General features: G+C 46.7%; 1 protein-coding gene across 1 annotated transcript in view; it reads left to right on the top strand.

Annotated features, from left to right (window-relative positions):
• Positions 1-4,813: 4,813 nt before the first annotated feature.
• Positions 4,814-18,503, top strand: part of LOC144146993 (monocarboxylate transporter 11-like) — a 50,708-nt gene continuing 37,018 nt past the window's right edge. The window contains exon 1 of the mRNA XM_077678990.1: positions 4,814-5,082. The gene's annotated coding sequence lies outside the window, so the exon portion shown is untranslated. The remainder of the gene's footprint in view (positions 5,083-18,503) is intronic.

The following is an 18,503-nucleotide window of genomic DNA, read 5'->3' as shown; positions in this document are numbered from 1 at the left end:
TTTTTCCCGACATTGGGTATATCGAACACCACACGAGCTGGAAGGTGCTCTTCGGTGGTCGCTGCACCCCCGATTTCCGCGGTCGCATAGTGCCTTCGCCGAAACCCGACAGGGACAGAAGCCGGGGTGTCGGAGCGTCATGCTTGCCTTCTCATGGAAAACTGCTCGGCCAACCAAACCACCTGCGAGCTCGACAACATCGAGCCCAAGTTTCTGCCTCCGAACACAACAGCCAGGCTGCAGCCGCTCGACCGCTAGACTGAGTCGTTCAAGGTTGGGTACAGGAGGTGATTCCTCGATAGGCTTTTGATAAACCTCCGCGTGGGCACCGAGCTTAAAGTTGACCAGCTGGGGGCCATACACATGCTGACGGGGGCCTGGAACAGCGTAAAGCAGAGAGTGGACTGCTTCCGGAAGGCAGGCTTCGTGACGGCCGAACTTTCGGAAGCTTGCGAAGACGGCGACAACGACGAACAAGGCGTGGACGACACGTTTCGCGAGCTGTCGTCCCTTTTCCCGGCTGCTGTTCCAGCTAGACTGTCTGCCGACGACTTCGTGAACGCTGACAGCAATGTTTAGGCTGTTGCGAGAGTCGGTGACGAGGATATCGTAGCTGCGGTTGCAGGAACCCAGGCTGATAGCTCGAGTGGCGAAGATCGTCCGGACGAGGAGGCGGCTACACGATGGTACTCCGCCGGTGAACTGACGGCTGCGTTCAGCTTGATTCTACGTAGTTGCGGCGACATGGGAGGAACTGGGCTGTCACACCTGGATAGCCTCGAGAAGATCGAGACCAGCGTCTTTAATTCCATGTACAGGACGAAGAAGCAGGCCAAGATCAGCTATTTCTTTTCACGCAAATAAAGCATTCTGTTGCGTCGTTAGTGCGGAAATAGTTGTCATTCTTGAATGCGCAGATCAGTACGTGGTCGTCCGCCACAGGTGAGGTCTCACAGCCCATATTTTATATATCGAATTTTTCATATATCGAACTATTTCGCGATCCCTTTGGAGTTCGATATATCCGTGTTCGACTGTATATGCCGAAAAATAGCACGCGGTATAGTGATATACAGTACAGCGTGTCTTTGATGATTTATTCGCTTATTGCAGCTAACAACATGACGGTTCAGGTTTTTTTTACCGCGAGGCTCTTAACCTTTCGTTGGCCGGGGTGGTTTACGGGAAACGAGGTGACATCGTAGAGAATGAATAGGGCATAGTCGCTGGCGCGCCACCGGAGAGAAAGAAGACAAATACAAAAAAAAAAACAAGCAAAGAGCGTGAACGCGAGACAGCCGCTGTAGCGAAACCTTCCCACTGATTTCTCAGCAGAAGACCCCACCAACTTAAAAACGCACGAGATGTCACCATTACGCGAGGAGCCAGCCGCCGGCCATGCATTGCATTGCACGACGAGTCAGACTATTACCATTTTCATCTGCTTACCACTGTCACCAAGGTTCACAAGGTTATTTTCGATAACTCGAATACTTTCCATTTGCTGTACTCCATATGAAATCACTGGGAATGCATTGTCTAGCTGTTAACCAATTTTTTTACTGATAAGGAGGTGCCTCTTCTGTGCTTTTTCGAAACGTAAACTGCTGAACCGATTGAAGTTTAGGGTACAGTGGCATTGGGTGTCCAAAAGTATAGACCACAGAGTGGCTAGCGGGGCCGTGTCCGCCATTGGCGGTCTTAACATTGAGACTAGTCAGTTTCGCAACCCTCACTTGCTAGCACACCGTCCAGACACCAAACAAGGAGACGCCTACGTCCTCTTGTTCGGTGTCTGCCTACCAAACAAAGTGCCTACGCGAGAAGTACACGTATTCTTTCCGTACATAACCCCATTTAATTGAATCAGAATATGGGCTTTTATTGCGGTAAACCTACACCTGGGCTATAAGGCTGCCGCAACGGAGGCCTCGAGATTAATTTTGTCAACCTGGGCATGTCTCGCGTGTGTTGAAAGTACCACAAATGGGCGTTTTCGCTTTTCGCCTTCATGCAAAAAGCAACCACCACGGACGGCATAGAACTCTCGCCCTTGGGCTCAGCTAGTGTCACTAGATAAGCTACAGAGTACCGTCACTGAGGAGTGCAAGTGAGCAAAGGCAGCCATTTTGGTGTTTACCTGTGTTGCCAGATTGCCGCTTCAGCGGCCTCAGCGCTCACGTTGATGAGGTCGCTTGAGAACAACCCTGCCGAAGACGCAGCAACACGGCATCTTCGGGCACACTTCTGCAGCTAAAATGCTGCGAAGCGCGTTATCTTTGATTCGCGTTCGGTACGTCGCAGTCGCGCGCAGCCGCAGAGCAGGGAGCACAAGCTGAGACTACCACAGTTGACCGACAGAAAACGCATAAGCAACAAAATGGCGGTGCCCATGAACCATCGCAGTGCAAACAAATGTCACGTGATGCGAACTGACCAATGATCAGGGCGGCGGTACGGAACAATAGGAGAAGAGTGCCGATTCTCTGTAACCTTATCTAGTGACACTAGGCTCAGCAGCACAACGCCTCAGTGACTGGACAACCGCGGCGGGTGTACACGACCCCAGTACACTTAAAGGGTCCATGAAGAGAAAATAAAACTTTGTTTAACTTAAAGTTAGGCTTCAGTACCTCACTCAGCTCCATTACTGCCACGAAAGAAGTTTTTTAACCGATAAAAACGCAAGAAATACTTAAGAACTTTGAAATGTCGCGCCACAGTGACGTGTTATCGGCACGAGTGACGTCATATGGGCCTGCACTAAAACATAATTTTCAGTGGGTTAGGTGAACGTTAGCATTCGACTGATTCGATCACACGAAACTAGCGGCCCCACTACAACCGCCCAGTCATGTGTCCTGGCGATTGATTAGTTCGGCCGCCGTCAATCGCCCAAACAAGATTCTGTGACGTCCTAGAGAAGTTTCTGGGAACGGGCTAGCGAGTCGCCGCAACTCCACACGTTTTCTTTAATATGTCCGTTATTTTTTGGAAGTTTGCGATGAAATCGGTATCCGTTTTATCAGGACAAAGCAGCCGCTCTAATGAACCAAACTTGTGTTTTGTGTTCATGGCTCCTTTAAGGAGTGTCTGAAAAAGTCACGGCAACGTACGTTTTTTGCCAGCCATTTTGACGTAAATATGTTTGAGTCAATCATTCTGTGGTCCCTAACGTTTGTCAGGGATCGTCCCGGTCTGAGTGTTTTATTGGCCGGAATATTGTAATCTGCCGCGTGGAGTACTTGCTTGAACAGTGGTTTCGCAAGCAGGTACGCTCATCAAAGAAACAAAACTAACCAGAATCAAGCTAGTTGCATTTTCTAACAATTTTACCGGCTTATCTAAAATTGCTAACGGACGGGGGGCTCACGTTCTTGTCATGTGGTAGATGTCAAACGCCGCAATTTTTTTTTGGACGAAGAGGGCGCAATCAGAGTGCGAATGCGATGCCAGGTTTGAATGAGTAATCGAGGAGTCCTTTTATGGCAGACTTTGTAGAAAACGTGAGCATATTTTCTTGCGATAATACATTTGATTGATGGTCTGCAATTAAATGTGTATCCCTTCTTGTCACATCTTGTTCTTTACTTCATTGATTTTGACGATTCAAAGTCAATAAACCGCTCGTTGGATGCTTAACATGGGCAGAAGACCGGATCAGTATGATTGCAAGCCGGCGGTACCCTTGATTGATTGATTGTGGGGATTTAACGCGCCGACGCAACGCAGGCGATGAGGCGCGCCGTAGTGGAGGGCTCCGGATTAATTTTGACCACCTGGGTATCTTTAACGTGCGCCGAAATCTCGAACACACGGGCGTTTTTTGCTTTTCGCCTCCATCAGAAAAGCGGCCACCGCGGCCGGGAATCGAACCCGCGACCTCGTGCTCAGTAGCGCAACGCCTTAGCCACTGAGCCACCGCGGCGGGTCGGCGGTACCCTTGAGATTATACTTCCATCTGCGTGCAACAAATTATGAAGAAAACACGAGAACGCAGTAGCTGCGAACAATCTGCATAGATTGCGGACGGTGTAGGACAGAGTTTTATTGCAAAACATACGCGGTATTCTTCCAGAAAAAGAGCATTTGAAGCATATTTGAAGCGTGTGCATGCCGGCTACTTTTAGATGTTATCGTGGGAGCGACGACCGGCGGCCGGACCAGTGCCTTATCGCGGAGAAAAGCGGAAGAATAAGCAAAAATTGTCGCAAAATTATCCCCGTAGGCTGCTCCTCTAAGCACGCCACATACCCTTCCGCTATAATCATACGGCTGTGTTCATCTTCGAACGGCCACAGTGACCGCGCATGTGCCTTGTTTACTGCTAACTCAATTCTTTGTCGTAAAGCAGATATGCCGCGGGTCAGGGAAGGAAGAAAGTAGAATAGAAAACTTCTTTGCTGGTAGTGCGCGTCTGCGCTGTGACGTGATGCAAGCGCGACGTAACATCCAACATGAAGCGGATGAAACGCTATCAATGCCGCATACACGCCTTCGCGCGTATTGTATCACCATCCGGGCAGGAACAAATTAAGCGGGATCCGTAACAACGGAAGGGCATGTGTTATGCATGGATAAATAGCCTTGACGGGAACGCTCGAGTACTGATAATCCTACGCACGTGCTGACTCTCGCTTATTTCGCCGCTTTGCGCGCTGATAAGGCTGCCGACGCTTCCGCGAAAATATTGCAAGACAACTCTTTAGAGCTGACCGCAGACAATCGTTTTTTGAGATACAGAAAACGTTCCAACTACAGGAAAACACTTTATCACAAGTTTTACTGCGCAGCCCGCCATCGCATGAAACGCGCCGAAAGGGTGCGGGGACCTGTTTATGTCAAGAGGAATAGCGACTGGCAGTTCAATGCCCCGCGTTGTGCATGAGTAAGGACGGACAGGCAAATAGCGTTCGCCACGCGAGGAGAGACCATCCTACAGCAGCAAAGCGGGCCTCTTGATAAGAGCCTCGGTACAAACAGGCGAAGGCGATGAGAACGTTTCTGCGCGGACGCGGGTGAACCAGGAAGACCATTCGGGACGTTCAGTGCGTGGAAAAAGAGCGGAACTAGCAACACCAGGTGAGTGACAATTCAACAAAAAGAAATAGCCCCACGGCTGTTGGCGTTTGGAATCGGCAAGTGGAAGCCTCGAGACCTACGGATGATTGTGACGGGAAAGACTGAGCGCGGATAAGAAATCTTGCCTCTGGGTGGCCTAATCAACCAATGGGCCCTTCATGAAACTTGAGCGAGAACATCCTGAATGTACATATCGCACACTCTCTTGCTGATACCATTTCAGATTTACGGGCGCATAAGCGAGGTCCCTGCAAACATAATCTTGTGGCGTTTCTAAATCTGATGAAGACATGCACTGCAAGAATAAAAAAAAATTCGCAGCTTACACTAGTGGTGCAAGGTAGATTAAACAGCCGAGCTGGCGGACCCTCACCCTTTCGTCGAGGACCCGGCTGGTGCACGTCACACCTGATCGTTTCGTCCGCGGGCTTTCACATCTCTCCAAGCATGGACCACGTTGGCAGGCGCTAGAACCCGGGGCCCAGTTTAATCCCGACGCCCGCGCTGGCATTAAACCGAAACGAAATGCTGTGAGCACGGAATGCGGGAACTCAAACGCGTAGACGCCGGTTTCATAATGCGGGGGACCCACGTTCCATTCCGACCACGGGAAGCGTTTTTTTCTTTCCAATTGGCTGCGCATCTTATTGTTCCCCGCCGCAGCTAACCCAGCAGCCATCCGGCTTTTGGGGTGGCCTAGTGGTTAGGTTGGGGTTTTACGGCATAAAGGTCCCGGGTTCGATTGAGGGGACCTCCCTAACCGCCTTATTTTCTTGAGGCTTCGAAGTTTTTTTAATGCAACGGACGGACAAAGCGCTCCATCAGCAGCTCTGCGGTTAAAATTGGAAGCTACTTGCTGTCACTGTGTACGCAGAAGAGCTTCGCAGAAATGAAGTGGTACGAGAACTATGTTTTTACAGTACACTTGAGCATTGCGTTTGTAAAGATTGGACAGGAAGTTTCGGATGTATGTTTCGGTCTTACCTTTCCGTACACACAGATGTTTGTGCACCGGCACAATAAAGTTCGGCCCCTGTAGCACTAACAAATTCCTGTGAATTGGCTACTGGGTGCAACATCACTAGAAACATTTCTCACCTTTTACTTCGTCAACCTTGTTCCGTGCGTATATTGCGGATACTGTGTTTAGTGGACATTCTTGGTACAGTAAGCATTGCAACTTCATCCAGTTTTCCGAGTTAAAGGGTGCATGAACGCAAAATACAAAATTACTTACTTTCAAAGAACAATAATTGATAGATCAATCGGTGGAAATGTACCAGGAAAGGGGTTTTTAATAAAAAAAAAGAAATGTTGAAAAAATCCCATTTTGTGCTACCGTGACGCGTTACGGGCTTTGGTGACGCCGTGAGAGCCAGCACTAAAGCTTTGTTTATAATACACCCCTGCTCGAATGAACCGTTCCAATATCTTCCGTTTTCTTCAAAGTATACGTTAGTTCTCTTTCCCTTTGGTGCGTCACTCACGGTAGAATTCCACGGGTAGGATCACACGAAACTTGAGGCCTTGCTACAACCGTCCAGTCATGGTTTTTGGCTGTTGCTTAGGCCAGAGGCCGCCAGCCGCATCAACTAATTTTTTAGACTTCATAAAGAAATTTCCAGGAAGTGGCAAGACAGTCGCTACAGCTGCTAATGTTTTCTTTAACGTTTCGGTCATATATTGAAAATTTGCGAAAACTTAGCATGATTGTTATGAGGATAACGCGGGCTTTTTATATAAACTCAAGTTGTGTTTTGCTTCCGTGTCGCCTTTAACACATAAGCTTTCGGAAGATGAGCGAATAATTGTTCTTTTGGGAAGATATCTCTGTCTTACCTTGATTGGAAAGGCAAAGGCAGAAAGAGAAGGGCTAAAACTTTTCCTTTGGTCGCTGTGTGTGAAAAAACTGAACTTGATATTTTAAGAGCATTCCTGTGGATTGCGTTCAAAAAATATGCAGTGTAACGCTTGATTTAAAACTGAAGTTTATCACATATGAACACATCGTAGATATTTTTCCCTCAAATATTATCCGGCTTCTGATAATAAGTTTGGCCGCTGAACTCCAGCATGCATCATTGTAGCGGCAGTGCCTCCGACCTCCTTGAAGCAAACTCGGTATTAGTGTACCTGCGTCGTACCGTTGCGTACCGCGGCATCCTAGATCCCAGGGCTCGGAATACCAACTTTTAACCATTACAATCGGGCCAGCCCCATTCTCTTCATCTTTCCAATGCAGCTTGACAGACAGGTCTGTATGAGGAGAGCTTCCAGGGGAATTTTCCGTTCTTCAGTAGGGCGACTACTCGACTGCATTCTTAGCAGTTTTGAACTACATGCTGCATTGAAACATGATAGGACGGTTTTCGGCCTTCGCTACCAATGCTTCGCAATACGCAGTACCGGCCACCATCAGACGCGTGAGTAGATACACAGCGGGAGGATAAAAAATGAGTCAAGGATATAAGGCGCGTGCGTAACCTTCCATTCTGTGTCGGCTCCGTGGAGCAGTCGGTAAAGTGCCGTGTACCTTGCGTTCCGCCCGCAGAGTCGTGGGATCGAAACCTGGCGCCGGAAGGTATTATTTCTTGATATAGTGTAGGGTGCGGACTACGTAGTGATGCGGACTACGGACGCCAACGCGGGCCACATCGTGAGTTACTAAAATGCTCTGCATTTAAAAGCGGAATGAAGCTCTTGCATCGTAAAAGGGACGTTTGGACAGTCCTCTGCAGTGTGGTCTTTGACGTGTGGCTCCCTTCACTGGTGAGCACGCGGTGGGATGCGTCAAAAAGCATTTTACAGTTTTCTTCGGCTACGTCTACGTCACCTTGGCTTAGACGGAGAGTCGAAGCCCCAAAATGAATAAAATTATTTGGGGGTGATGTTGAAGACCACTTGCCTGATTCATGAAGGGGGCTTAATTATGAGAAAAACTGCCGCCAATGTTCTCATCCCTGCTTTTCTAAGTGACGTCGTATTTTCCGATGGGTTTGACAGCATTCTGATAGATCTCTTGCGGCTTGGGCCTTCTCTATTTCCTCTGTACGCGGTGTCGGATGGCCCGTAATCGTTGGGACAAGGCATCAACAGGCTTCCGAAAGCTGGGAGTACTGAAAAACTTAGCGCCGGCTCAATAGCAGACAATATAATCTCTTCTACATCTTACGCCACTGTAATATTTGTACATGACTCTTCAACCGTCAGCGTGAATTTCATCGAGGGAGTACCATGGACCTTAGAAGCATCAGAAGGGAGTGTGATGGTCGGGATTCTTAACGTGACCCCGGGTCCACACTGGGCATGAGGAGATGGAGGCACAGAAACATAGAAGATTTTACATAATATTTATTAGGATCAACTGGCTCGATCTTGCTTATGGCTCGGCGTCGTTGTGCTGCTTCGGCGTGATGCGGCACGGGTTTGTAGGAAAGGCCTGACGTCCGCCGCGGTCACGCCGCGGATAGCTCGGGCTCGAACGAAGAGCCCGCAGCGATGAGGCTGCTCTGACTCGGTCTCGTACGATGGCTGGACGTCCGTTGGCTGAGTATGGAGACGGGTGGTCAGACGTCGCCCTCGAGCGATGGCTAGACTCCAGTCCTGAGCTCACCTGCCTTCTGCCTACCGTTTCTTGCGTCTCGTTTTGTCCGCTCCCCCGACCGCTCTCCCTTCAGACGTCGCACCCGAGTGATGGCTAGATTCCGGGGCCCGAAGCCCCCCTGTCTCCGGCCTAACGCATCTTGCGACTTTTCTCGTCCGCTCTCCGGATCGCTGTCCCTCGATCTGACTGCCCCTCGATCCGACTGCCCCCGCCCTCCGGTCGGCCTCATCTTTTAAAATACCTTTCGTTGTTTTCTTCCACTCCTCCTCCCACGCCGTCAGTGACCGCTGTCCCCTCGTGTCCGGCGGGGGCATAATGAGCCACTTAGGCTGTCACAGGAGTTATTCTTATGGGGGTTCTAGTGGCGTCTACAAGACGGTACCAAGATGCCCTCTGCAAGGTAAGTCATTGGCGCTTCTCGACGCACTCACTTCTCCGCCGATTCTCAAAATTCCCATGGCGGGCCCGGTGACGCCGTCGCCATGTGGCGCGCTGGACCATTTTTCGGAAGGGGCACAAACCGGTGTTCCGTCGCCGATCCTTAGAAGTTTAATGCACACACGTGCACAATCATGCACTGGCCCTATACAGGATTAGAACCAGCGATAGTCTCTTTTAGCGCCGGTTCCCGGTATTTATGGTGCTGCCGGATGACACAGTACTAGTTTATTGCACCGTTTATTGAGGCCAACCACCTGCCGAAGACTTTTCGGCGAACACGAACTGTCACAGGAGGAACTATGGAAGTTGCACGTAAGTTGCTATGTGGACAGTACCATGTGTGCTTTATTGGAGAAATCGCGCCAGCATAACGACAGCACAAGGATATTACATGGACTACAAGTCAAAAGCTCCAGCTAACTAGAGTGGACCTAGTAAATGCGTTGGGGCCTCCGACTTGGAAATGAGAGCTGGTCGCAAGTACTAGTTCCTACTGATTAATTTTGGCCTTCTTATGACAAACACAGCAATTTGGCGAGTAGTTCTTACCCGCTAAAAGCGTTTGCTTGGCGATGCGAACACGCCTAGGTGCCGGCCACGACATTAGTAGCGCCGTCATGCGTCGTCCCCTGGAAAGTACGGCGTACGGCGTCATCCTCGGATCGTACGGCGCTGCCCCAGAGCGTAGTGCAGCAGGAGTCGGAACGTTTGGATGAGTTTGGCATTTCTAGTATGGTGCCTTTACCCTTCCTTATTGTTCGTAAATCCGCAATACTTGTGTTTTGAATAAGAGGGTATAAGGCGACGCTGTTTATTTTCTCAATTGCGTACATGTGGATGCCTTCTAAACAGGCAAGTGATTCTTTTGACACATGTATATGGCAAAATTGTTGACGAGAGACGTTGAAAAGACTACACAACCAAGCGGTTTTATCGCCTCTTGAAAAAATTTCCGGGTTTCGGACGCGTGAAATGCAGAGCGTGTAATAGTTCTTACCCAATTAGCGACATGTGTGTGTTTCATAACTGGGTATCTGTAATTCGCTGTTTTTCTCTCCGGGTGGACACAAAATATGCTTCAATTTTGCATTTGCAGCCTGGCAAAAAAAATGTACAGCTTCACCATGCTGATCTAAAGGCACAAAACATGTTGATCAGAAGTTATTGACCTTTACCTGAGGTCGCCACGCTTCAGAAAATCAGAGATGCGCGACCTTTCTAGATGTCTTCACCATTCACATTATTCAGAGGGCCGCAATGAAGGAGCTCTCCTGATGATATCGGTGTCGTTCCCCAGTAGCTGGAAACGCAGAAGCCCAGAAAATACCATGGGTAAATTATTCTATCTCTCGCGTTTTCTGTTTTAATGCGAAATAATTAGTTAACTGGGTAGGTCGGAAATTTGGTGTCGCCATGGCCAAGAGATGACATTCAAAATGGCCAACGGGACGGCGAAAACAAAATTCCCAATTGAGATCACATAAAATAGCCACCCGTCCTAAGTATCAACAACACTTGAGAGAAAAAGAAGAAAAAAACTCTCAAGGACGCTCGTATGGGCAATGTGGCAATTGAGTTGGAAAGAAAATTTAGTGAATTATAATTTGGGTAGGAGTCCAGATTGGGCGTGTGGAAAGCGAGATAAGCGCACGCACCCAAGTGGCCCAAGTAAGCGCACTGTTGCCATTGGCTTAGAAACGTGTGTTAGAAAGGTGTGCGGAGAACTACGTGAGCAAAGCATTGTGCTAATTATGAAAGCTGCCGTTAGCAAGTAATAAAGTGTTTGCGCAATATGCGCAGACGCGGTTCCAACAAAACCGATAGGCGAACGCTCTCAAAAATTGTGTCAAAGTAAAGAAGATGATGTGAAAAGAGGAAGGATGCTTGAAGAAGGGGGAGGAGGAATACGAGGACGAGGAGGAAAAACTATTTTGGACCTACTGATGTGGGAGTGGGCCCTAATTCAAGGAGACATAGGACGACCGTGGTGTCTCGGAACTGAACACCAGGAATTGCTGAGCATCCAAGCAGGCGCTGGTCATCAGGTTCTCCCACAGCTCAGGCAGTGATGTGAGGACATAATCACACAATCGAAGCATGCCTTTGCAGCAAATGTATTATCAGGAAACATTGTATATTTGTATTTACATTTGGTAATCCTAATCCGGGAGTCCCTCGCATCTTGATGTCACACTTGCCCTTTCGACCAGCTCTTGTGAGCGTTCAGGTCTAAGCTGGATATTTCCTCCCACCTTTCCGGGTCTTTGGGAAAACACGCAAAATTAAACTTGTGATGATGAAAATGACGTGGGGCATTCGGAAATGGCCGCTAACGCTTTCTGATATTATTACATTGGTTATGATATTCTGATATTATGATATCATGATATTATACTAATATGATATTCGGATTTTATTGTGATATTATTACATATTACACGTCGTACAACTCGTTTGGTGGCTGCCGTAAATCTCTGATTACGCCCTCATAGTCGCCTTTTTATTCCTCTGTAAAGCCGCAGTTCCTGTTGTTTCCCGCCGAAAATGTGTTTCATTGTGTTCGTTACATGTCTATTTTCCCCCTACTTGAATGTTTTTCACCAGATTTTGGATTCTACGGCACGTAATAAAACACGGCTTGAACAAAAACGGCTGCATGCAGAATGTTCAGTTTTCCGTAGGCCATGAAATCATGAAATCAGCCTAGGACAACAAAACATTATTCCGTTTGTGGCAGCTTACGTTTTGGGAGAGAGAGAGAACGATCTTTAATGAAGTCTGGCGACGTTGCGCTAAAATGCCTAACTTGCAACGTCAGTTTTGACGTGAGGAAGATGATGCCGATTATGGTGAAGAATTTGATGCGCACAGAGACGCTGAGTTACTTTTACAGAGATTTTCTAGACCTGTGTGTTGCAGCTGCTCTGTGAGAGCTTTTTAGCCCGTAAAGCACGTTTGAGACATGTCCACGGTCCTAAAACGACTTTTTGTTGAAAGTCTACGCAAGCTGCAGTCCAAAATACACTGCGAGGGACAATCTTTGCGCACTAAATCGAGCCCATTCACTGAGCAGGTGCTGGAGTGTTTCTCGCACATCGCAGTGTGGGCGAGTGGTGACGTAGATTGTTTCATCTTGGAGAGGAAGTTGAACGTGCATGCAACATTCAACCGCATGTGATGTAGAATTGCTTCCGCCCGCTTGGAGAGTCCTGGTGGCATTTTGAATTTGCAGTTTGGATTAAAGGAAATCAGCGGCGCGAAATAACTAGATAAGTCATCCCAGGTTGCTCGCTGAATGTCCCATGCCACGCAGCATGCAAGGACAGATGCATATTTCCGTCAGAATGGTATGGGTATTTCTACCGATGCACGAAGGTTATCCGCAATGGATGCAGCAATGCCCGTCTTCACATTGCCAGTTATCCCACAATTGGTCGGAATCCACTGGACTGCTATTTGATGGTGCGCTTGTATAGCTTGGAGATGTAAGACGTGTATGTCAGACACAAGCTAGTTTTTTGGAAATGATGCTAGATATTCAAGTGCAGCTCTGGAGACTGCGAAGACAGCCCACTCTGGTGCGGGCTGCTTGATGATGTGAGTGAAAGCCAACCTCAGAGCTGCAAGTTCTGTAGCCGTAGTTGGCGTTTTGTGAATGAGCATGGCACTGATGGTCGTGCGTGATGACGGTATCCACACCCTGATAGGGGATGATGTGGATGACACATTCCCATCAGTGTACACATGAGTGTGGTCTTTGTATATCTGTGAAATGTAGTCCAGAGCCAAGAATTTTAGGGCGGGAGACAATATACTCTCGTTCCTCGTGATGCCAGGCGCAGTAGTCGTGACTGGTATGTCTCGCAGCAAACACTAAGGAAAGATTGTGCTGTGCGCCTGCCATGGAAGTCGGTGGCTTTCGTCCTGGCTAGATTAGCAACTACCGCGCTTTGTTCAGGAGGATGGGACCGCCATCCCTGTAGAGATGTTATGAGACTGAATTCAGTGCCAAATGGCGTTGTGGTGTAACTTCGTGATTTTTGCCAGCTGCCTGCAGAGGCATGCAGTTTTGACGCTATTTTATGCCTCGAGACTAGACCAGGTTTTCAGGCGTTTCCGTGAGTCTAGCTTGGTACATATGTTTACGTTGTTTAACCCCTAATCGACCGTGTGAGTTGTCAGAAATGACGTTCGTATACACTATAAGAAGACGAGGAGTGCTGGGCACTCTGTCTAGGAGTAAAAACTTTTGTCCCATATTTCACTCCCTTTGGAAGCATTGGGCTACTCTTCCGAGGAGTAGCGCGTAGCGGCCTAACGAGAGGCGAAACACTCCTCGTGGGATTTACTTGCTGCTTTCGAAGCGGAGTACTTGAACCCTGTGTGGGAATTGCTATGCCATCTCCAAGGCAGCGTTCCGTCACTCCCTTTAGGCGTGAATAAGCTCTATTGGTTTCGGCGTTCCGGGATACTGCAGACGGGTACTACTACTCTCTCTTGGAAAGCATCTCGTTACGCCTCAAGAGCGTTATGCTATTCCCCGCGAGACAGCGTGTTTTCGCTTCGCCTGCTACTAGCCCCCCCCCCTCCCCCCATCCCCACGATGGTACTATAGGCAGTTACAAGCAAACAAATCAGGACAAGCTATTTTGAAACATGGAAAAGAAGAAAAAACAAGGTCAGACTTTATTTTTCAGAAAAATACTACACCAATCGGTTAATTCTGCAATTTCACACAAAAAGCAATTTATTTGGAATTAAAATATCACAGCATAAAAACGGTTCCTACTCCACATGCACAAAGGAGATGTAGCGCCTATTTAGGTTACATACAAGAAAAATTCACAAATAAAAATGCAGCAAAGCAATTGAAAACACTGAAATACACACATTAAATTAAGACAATAATAAATGACATTCACATCCACAAATAAAAAGGTACTGGCATTAGCACGAAAAGCTTCAGTAGAAATACAGCAGTGGGAGAATAGTTAACAGTATTAACATAAAACAAAATGGCCTTAGTACATCAGTGAGTGCTTCACATGGACTGGAAAGCCAGCTCTTATTTAGGACATATTAAAAACATCTACAAATAAATTTTGCGAAACAAAAATCTGGGACTAAAACAATTCAGCGTGCATTACTATTAACGCATTACAAGCTGCAATCAACATAAAGGTACAAAGCCACTGACAGGGGAACTCTGCAAGAGATATATGTTGGTGGGACAACAGGAAACCGCAGGAAACACTCCCACTGGGTTTTTTAGGCGGGTGGTTCTCAAATGAGGATGCGCTAGTAAGATTTTAAAAAGGCATAACTTGGTATTAAAAACAAACACGTTCGAGCTGACTGCTTCATAATGTTGGTGGCGGCCTTCAGAACAGTACCGACCAGGGCACCGTGCTTGAGCCGAAGTAACGTCTACAGAAGAAGGTGCGCTTCGCCTTTGAAGTGTATTACGCACTGAACAGCCAAAACACACACAGCAGCAATGGAAACCCATGGATCCACGATGTCCAAGGATGTGAGAAGTGTCTTGAATGCGACAGCCACTCCTGCTGACGCCTCGGGGATCTGTCTCTCTCTCTCTCTCAAAAAAAAAAAAGAATCTTCAGGCAAGTAGCGTCTTCCCGTCGTTCCTACATAGCAGAAATAGCGGAACAGCAAAGGTAAGTTCTACAATGAAAAAAAAATTAACGAGTTTGACAGTTAAATGAAGTTTATTGGGTGATAGATTAGTTTGTGCGCCGAGAGCACGCACTGAACCCGTATTGAAATGCAATACTGCTTGGCGCAGTCACCAGTCTAGATGCGAATGTGCGGTTACCTTGGATGCAGCCACGCTCATTGTGCCACTTGGCCAATGTCATGTCAGACAGCGCGCCCTACAGCTGTCTGCCTAGGCACTGCGCCCCAAACCCATTAGTGCTTACGTGTCCGTAGCTTCCATTGTTTACCCCGCTATCGTTCCCGGTATAAAACATTGCACAAAATTTACAGGAGCCATGAAGACAAAATACAAGTTGGGGTTATTAGAAAGAGTGCTTAGTCCCGATAACAATGATACCAATATCATCGCAATCTTCGAACAAATAACGGAAATAATAAAGAAAACGTGTGAAGCAGTCGCGACCCCCTAGCCAATTTCCCGCAACTTTTCTATGACGTCACGGAACCTTGTTTGTGCGATTGGCGGCCGCCTAACTGACCTGTCGCGACGACACATGACTGGACGTCTGTAATGGGGTCTCTAGTTCCATTTGACCGCATCACTTGAATGCTAACGTGCCGTTAACGCAGTGAAAATTATGTTTTATTGTTGGCCCGTATGACGTCATTCTTGCTCATAACACGTCACTGTGGCGCGAAATTTGAAAGTTTTTAAATACTTCTTGCTTTTTTTTCGTTAAAAACATCTTTTGTGGCTCTAATGGAGCTGAGTGAGATAATGAATCCTAGTCCTTTCAAATTAAACGAAGTTGTATTTTCTCTTCATGGCTCCTTTAAGGAAAGATAACTAGTTTTGTAAGGTTATAAACGCTGATGAATTTGCATTGGATTTTGTCCTCAGCCGACTGCAACGTACGGCCCATTATACGTTCACAATTCCAGCGTGGAAAAGTTGCTAATGGGTCATATAGCTACTGTTTTCTTCATTCTCGAGTACACTTCATTGCATGCACGCTGCAGATCGCAACATTTGATGAGAACCATAAACTCGCTATTGAACGATCAGAACTCTCGAAAAATAAACGGGTAACCACATGCAGCGACGGCGACAACCGACGCGAAAAAAATAATGCAATGGGTACAACAAACAGTGTGGGGGACAGCGACAAACGAAAAAGAGTAGTACATTCCTGTCAATGCCCTTCGTCGTCGTAGCTGCCGCTCGCTTGTGGGCTGCTTCTGGCCGGGAATAAGCCGCGAAGGCCGTCGCCGCCGTCAGTCGCCGCCGTCAGAGGCCTGTGCACAAAAATTTTCGCTTGTCTGTGTCGCCCACAATACCTCTTTGCCGTACACACTGAAAGAGGTTTCTCGCGTCGCTCATCGCCTTAGACGCATGTAGTTACCCCTTAACAGTGTGGGGCGTATGCACCGAAAAGTCCCATTTCCGTCCATCCTGCCCTCAATCAAAACGCAAAAAACCTGTCTGAACAGCATTTCAGTCTGCTGCTGTACGCGCGGTGGTCACTAAAATTATTGTAATTTTAGTGACTGCCACGCGCTAGACGCGCTCCTAACACTCAGCCTATTGTACGCAATTCTTTGGAGCCGCGCAGGTAGCCACAGCTACACTCTAAACTTTTTTTCCTCCCATATACTCCATAGAGGTTCTTTTTCGCCTGTCCTCTAGTGGTCCTCCTTGTAGGAGTTTTTTGACTACATGGAACAGGGAGGTTTTGTTTACCTCCTCAAAACAGGGAGTTTTTAGGTTATAGAAAGGAGGTATTTAGGGAGTGTTAAGAAATGTTCGGGAGAATGTAAGGAGGTCAAAATGGAGTATTATTTACTTCCTGAAGGGCGTTTTTAAGTGATGTTTATGGAATTTTTCGGCGGTTGAATAGGAGCCTATTATGGCTCCCGTTGGAAGTACTTATGTTAGTTTAGGGGCGTTTTTAGGAGGTTCAAGGGAAGCATTTACTTCTTTTGAATGGAGTTTGACGAAAGCTTGGGGAGTTTTGTAGGCCTTCCGAAAGGAGGTTTCCAAGGCCACAAGGGAGAATTTCTAGTTCCCTGCGGGAGTACTGATTTCACACGGTTTTTCTCGATTTCAGGTTTATTTCAAACGAACTATCGCAGACAAGTTTACATGGTACATGGTGTACACAAGGAGGTTCCGAAATAAATACTTATGGCGACCTCATATTAGAAATCACAAATGGTACATTGCTAAATAACACGCCAGTTAGGAATTGAAGACAGCAATATGATGCTAGTTGAACAAAACGTAGAAACAATATTACTACAAGAACTGGAAATACGCGAAAAACAAAGATAGGCACAAACACAACCGCATGGTAAGTGAAATCATTATAGAATACTAGAGGATCGAGAACGCGTCAGTACTTATCAGAACTTATCAGTACGCATCAGCGCTCAGTACACAGTGAAAAAGATGGCTGCAGTGGTTTACAACAACAAAAAAAAATTCAGTAGGTGGTGAAATGAGCGAGAGCTGTCTGCTAGTTGAACAAATTGTAGAAACAATAATACAAGAACTGGAAATACTTGAAAAACAGATAGGCACAAACACAACCGCGTGGTAAATGAAATCATTATATAATACTAGAGGATCGAGAACCCGTCAGTATTTATCAGAACTTATCAGTACACATCAGTACTAAGTACACAAAGTGAAGAAAAAATGGTTGCAGTGGTTTACAACAACAAAACAATTTTTCAATTTGTCGTGAAATAAGCGAGAGCTGTGCAACGATTTGATATTGAAAGGTAACAAACATTTTGTACATAATAAAGGCACAAGAGATAAATGATGTAGGAGACAGACTGCAGTGAGATGGCTATGGATAAATGAGTGATATAAAGAACGAAAAATATGCTGCGGAAAATACCAGTGCGTTTTGATAAAGACACAAATGCGCCAAGAAAAGTGACCGAGTCTGACGGGTTAATTGCAATGATATAGAACAGAATGGGTGGTATCGCGACAGCTTCTTTAGAGTGAGAACAAAAAGCCATGAAATTCGTGTTTTTCGGATAATTTTTAGTTGATTCATTTCGCACCAGTTGCCAATATTATTTAGATAATTGTTTCAAGTTAAATTAGTTTGTTAATATTATTCACTGAAAGATAGCTGTATTATGAGCATACAGAACGGCCCATCAAATATCCCCTTTTCAGTAAAAAAAGAAAAAAGAAGTCAGAAATATAATACGGAATTCTTTTTGACTACTATCCAATGATTACAGGATTGAAAACAAATATTAGTGAGCGATATTGATGCGATAAAAGTTAATTAGTTCTAAATCCTTCACACGTGGTTTGGTGCAGGCAAGGTCCAAAAAGCCATGTTCCACAAACGTTAGAGCTCTGTGTGCCTTCTTGGGATATTGAATGTTGAAAACCCAGAACGATGCAAACAGACTACACAGTCCTCCCAGTAAAGATGATGCAGTCAAGACACGCTGGCCATCGATGTGGTGGCTAACTTCCCCGTTCACGGAATGCAGGCAGGGAGTCACAGGAACATCTGCCTGAAAAAGCAAAAAAGAAAAAAATGCCCCACATTAAAATTCAAAACAGACACTATGGTTAAATGAACTTAATAATTCGGTACAGTAATAAAATTGTAAGGCCAGGTTCCCTGCGAATTCCAGTACCTAAATTAGGAATGCAAAGGCTTCA

Source organism: Haemaphysalis longicornis, unplaced genomic scaffold (assembly GCF_048455015.1).
Source record: "Haemaphysalis longicornis isolate Haplotype H1 unplaced genomic scaffold, Haemaphysalis longicornis Haplotype H1 scaffold_7, whole genome shotgun sequence".
NCBI classification, from domain to species: Eukaryota; Metazoa; Arthropoda; class Arachnida; order Ixodida; family Ixodidae; genus Haemaphysalis; species Haemaphysalis longicornis.
Note: the sequence above shows the minus strand (reverse complement) of the source record. Positions and strands in the feature narration are given on the sequence as shown.